The sequence below is a fragment of the Gavialis gangeticus genome, unplaced genomic scaffold (assembly GCF_001723915.1).
Source record: "Gavialis gangeticus isolate Ggan-Ray unplaced genomic scaffold, GavGan_comp1, whole genome shotgun sequence".
Lineage (NCBI taxonomy): Eukaryota > Metazoa > Chordata > Crocodylia > Gavialidae > Gavialis > Gavialis gangeticus.
The window spans coordinates 6,536,222-6,540,733 of record NW_017728973.1 but is presented as its reverse complement, the minus strand read 5'-3'; the positions used below and the strand labels follow the sequence as shown (position 1 = coordinate 6,540,733).

At 47.7% G+C, this 4,512-nt stretch overlaps 1 non-coding gene across 1 annotated transcript; it reads right to left on the bottom strand.

The window, feature by feature from the left end:
* Positions 1–3,081: 3,081 nt before the first annotated feature.
* Positions 3,082–3,153, bottom strand: TRNAC-GCA. Its single transcript has one exon. It is a non-coding gene; the product is annotated as a tRNA-Cys (tRNA).
* Positions 3,154–4,512: the final 1,359 nt, after the last annotated feature.

Genomic DNA, 4,512 nt, shown 5'->3' with positions numbered 1-4,512 from the left:
TCTGACATTGGACACCTCCAGGGAAGAAAACAGCTGAAACTCCACATCAGAGAGCATCACTCTCACCAAAGGACTCTGAGATACCCAAGGGAATAAACTTTCACCCTGTACCTCCCCTGTGCAAAATGAAGTTTCTTTTCTATCTATGAGGACTTTTACAATCTTTGAATTCTCCACAGCCTGAAGAAGGGTGTATGTGCCTGAAAGCTTGCAAAGAAAAGATTCTTTTTTGCTACTGTTTAGTTGCTTTAATAAAAGATATCACCTCTGACCCAAGAGCTTTGTGTATCTGAATTATTAAAGAAATTTAATGTGTACATACCCTCAAATGCTTAAAAGTGTTGCAGGCCAAAACCTAATGGATGAGTTATCCCTAACAAAATTGACAGTCTTGTCAAAGAGGAAAGACTACATACACATCCTGTTTTGAGTAACTCCATTCTCCCTGTAGCTATATGCCTTATGAAGTCATGGGAGCACATTTGCCTAAAGATTGAAAGTTCCCTGGTGCCTCTCTGGAGCCTTGTTTTACATGCTGATAAATTTCATCCTAAGTGGACACACCTTAGATATTAGTGTATATACTGACACCATTGTAACTGGGTATCCTTATAAAGACATTGCTAATACAGGTTATGGAACATGGCACATTGGTAGAGCAGAAGGCTGGATAGAGTTGTACTTTATAGACCAGTGGCACTCAAACTTTTTGCCCCATGGGCAGGAGGAGTGGTTCTAGGCAGATCCGTGGGCCAGATAAGGATCCATGCACTTGGACTGGGCCTCTGCCCAGCCCTGTGCCCCACTCAGCCCCACATGCCCGATCTATCCATCCTGCACAGGGCTATGGTATCTGCGCTGCAGAGAATTCCATAGGTCCAAAAATTTGGCAGCAGGGGAGCAGCAATTAGCTGCCACCACTTCCCCTGCACCCTAATTTCAAGACTGCAGGGAACCCTGTGGGCTGGATGACATGGATCCACAGGCTGGAACTGGTCCATGGGCTGAGGGTTGAGCTCTCCTGCTATAAAGTAACTGATACCAGAGATTCATAAGCTTTTTTCAGTAGAGGAATGACAATGATAGATGGGTTCTGTAGTTAATCACGGATCTTAACTCTCCAGTGCTAACAGACCCCTTCACCAATACAGAACCTTATTTATTAATTTAATGCTAAATCCTGGGATAGACACGTTTGTACACAATATCATTCTTGCAGTGCTTTCATTTCCTTTCCCCACTGCTACACCCCTTGTGCTTAAGAAGAAGCAAAAAACAAACTATGAACATTTTGAGTAAGATTGCATGAGACATGCATCATAAATGATGCTTTCATTGCTGTGTCATCATCAGGTGCATGTGTACACAAAAGTCTTGGCTGCACTTAGGCAAAGGAGGGTTGATAGAAATAAGAGAGTGGATGGGGAAAACAGATGTATAAAAGGTAGCAAGCAAGTGTCAAACTATAACAAATTTACAACTAACTAGGACTTAACAGTTGTCAGTATCTGCTTATCACAAGCATGCAGATTTTCACAGGAAAAATAGGGAACTTGCTTCAAAAACCCAGGCTGAAAAGGACTCGGAAAGAGACTCTCTCTCCTTCAACTATTAGCAAGGCATTATGGCACATAATTGACCAATTTTGATTCTAGCTTCTGTGTCACTGTATGCATGCATGTCTGATGCCAAGGTACTTCCCCTTAACATATACAAGTTTATGCTGTTAGGCTAAGTTAGTGCTGTTATAATGAGATCATGCTAAAAGGGAACTGTATTTTAAATTAATTGGGGTTATTACTTGGCAAAATATTGATTAGTTGGCACATCAGTTGGTAATTAGAAAACCAAAAGTTCTGGGTCCTGAATTATCCAAATACTGTAAATTTTACCAGGTTCACACACGTGGTTTTGATTTTGGGTCTATTCTTGTTGGATCATTTCCCAGTATTATCCAAAATGCTACTTTTTTGTATCTATATTTTCCACCTTGAAACTGCTCAGCTCTGGCTTACTGAAAATAACAGGGCCAACTTAGAATCAAGGCCTCCCGCTCTACTGCCAAGCGAGCTTATTTCATAGATTTCATAGACATTAGGGCTGGAAGGGACCTCGGCAGATATTCGAGTCCAGCCCCCTGCCCCAGGGGCAGGAAGTCAGCAGGGATCATAGGATCCCAGCAAGATAAGCATCCAAATGTCTCTTGAAGGCGTTCAAAGTAGGTAATTGAACCACCGCCGGTGGCAGTCTGTTCCAAACCTTGGGGGCTCGGACAGTAAAGAAGTTCTTCCTTAAGTCCAGTCTGAAATGGTCCTGGAGGAGTTTGTGACCGTTTAATCTTGTCATCCCTCGGGGCGCTCTGGTGAATAAACATTCCCCCAGATACTGGTGAGCACCCCGATAAACTTACAGGCAGCCACCAGACCACCCCTGAGCCTGCACTTTTCCAGGCTAAAGAGCCCCATGGCTCTCAGCCTGTGGTTGCAAGGTGTTTTCCTGACCTCTGATCATGCGTGTGGCTCTTCCCTGGACTCTCTCAAGCTTCTCCACATCCTTCTTGAATTGTGAAGCCCAAAACTGGGCGCAGTACTCCAGCTGTGGCCTCACCAAGGCCAAGTACAAGGAGAGAATGATGTCCTGGGATTTGCCTGAGAAGCATCTATGGATGCAAGATGTATTATTGGGCAATTTAGTCAGTTGTCTGGTAAATGCAAGATACTGGCCTCCAGAGACACAAATAATATAAGTATAATCTGCATTATGCTGTGCATGCAAAATGCGATGAAAATTTATGGCACTAAATTGTCTATATTTATTTATTGTAATAACTGTTATTCTAAAATACAGGCTCAATATATCACCCAAAGACACAAGACTGTAAGGCAAAATATCCCTTACTGAAACATATTCCCTCTACTGGACATAAAGGAGAACTGAACATGCATCTCCACAGCCCTTACTGACTCGCTGATGTTAAACATTTTTTGCATTAGAAACAAAATTGTGCTTTATTTTGCCCTGTCGATGCGACAGTCATAAATAGCATTTTAAACGGAGGGTGGAGGAAAAGACGATTTTAGAAGGGGGCACCCGGATTTGAACCAGGGACCTCTTGATCTGCAGTCAAATGCTCTACCACTGAGCTATACCCCCTCTACCGGCGTAAACTTCGTTACCAACCCCTTAAGAGAGCACAGACAATTAATTGTGCCCACATGAAATCCGGTGGTGTCAGTATGTCGGGGGCCGCGGGTGCTTGTGTCTTGTTTATGTGTATTAGGCTAACGTGGTGAAGGCAGAATTTCGTGTGTGTGTGTGTGTGTAGGAACATGTTTGTGGGTAGATACGTGTCCGAAGCATGTGCGTTGAATTTCATAGGGACGTGTATGGGTTCAAAGAGGAGGATGTGCGCGTGCGTACGTGTGCAAAGTGTGTGAGCAGCGCCTGAGGGGAAAGGTGTGCGTACGTACAAGTGTGAGTGTGTCGGAGCGGGTGAGTGAGAAGAAAGGGAGGGGAGTGTATTGTGTGTTGTGAGCCGGTGGGCTTAAGGGAGAAGCAAGCGCGCGTAGGAATGAGCGTGCGCGAAGTGTGCAAGTGCGTCCACGAGGGGAGGGGGTGGCGGCGCGTTCAAGGGGCAGAAGATATGCACACGTACGGCAGGGAGGGGGAGGGGAAGGGGCGGAGGCGGCCGTGGCGCGGGTACGCGTGAGAAGCGTGTGTGGTTAAACAGCAGGGGTGAAGCCTGCACTGCTGTGGAGGGAGAGGTGCGCGTGTCCTCTGTGCACTGACTGTGGGCCTAGGTGGTAAAAGATGCTGGGGGTGTGTGGAGAGTGCCTGCGAGTGTGTCTGTGTGCCTGGAGTTTGTGCGAGGGTGTGTGCGTGGGGATTGTCGCAAGGTACGTGCGTGGGGTATGTGTGTGGAAAGTGTGTGCAAATGTATGTGTGCGTAGAGTTTGTGCGGGAGTGTGTTTGGGGGGCGGTGGCGTGTGGAGGTTGTGCGAGTGCGTGCGCGTGGGATGAGCGCAGAACGCGTGTGCGCGTGGAGTGTGCACCGGTGTGTTGTGATTGGAGCCTGGTGTGCGCGCGCGCGTGTGAAAAGTGTGTTCGGAGTATGTGTGCGTGCGGTTTGTGCGGGAGTGTGCGTGGGCTGTGTGTTGGGAGGGCGCGGAGTATGTATGTGGGTGGATGGAAGTGTGCGCGCGCGTAGGACGAGTGTGCCCGCAGAATGTGTGCGCATGGAGTATGTACCCGTGTGTGTGATTGGCGTTTGTGTGCCGGGGAGGTGCGAGTGTGTGGGCAGTGTGCGCGCGCGCGGAGCGTGTAGAAGCGTGTCCTTGGAGCATGTGTACCTCTACGGGTGCGTGCGTGGAGTTTGTGAGTGTGCGTGTGGAGTGTGTGCCAGTGGGAGTGCGCGGGATGAGCGCACGCATCGAGCTTGTCCTAGTGTGTGTGCGTGTGCGTGCGTGCCTGGGATAAGTGCACGCGTGCGTGGAGGGGGAGAGGGGTATGTTT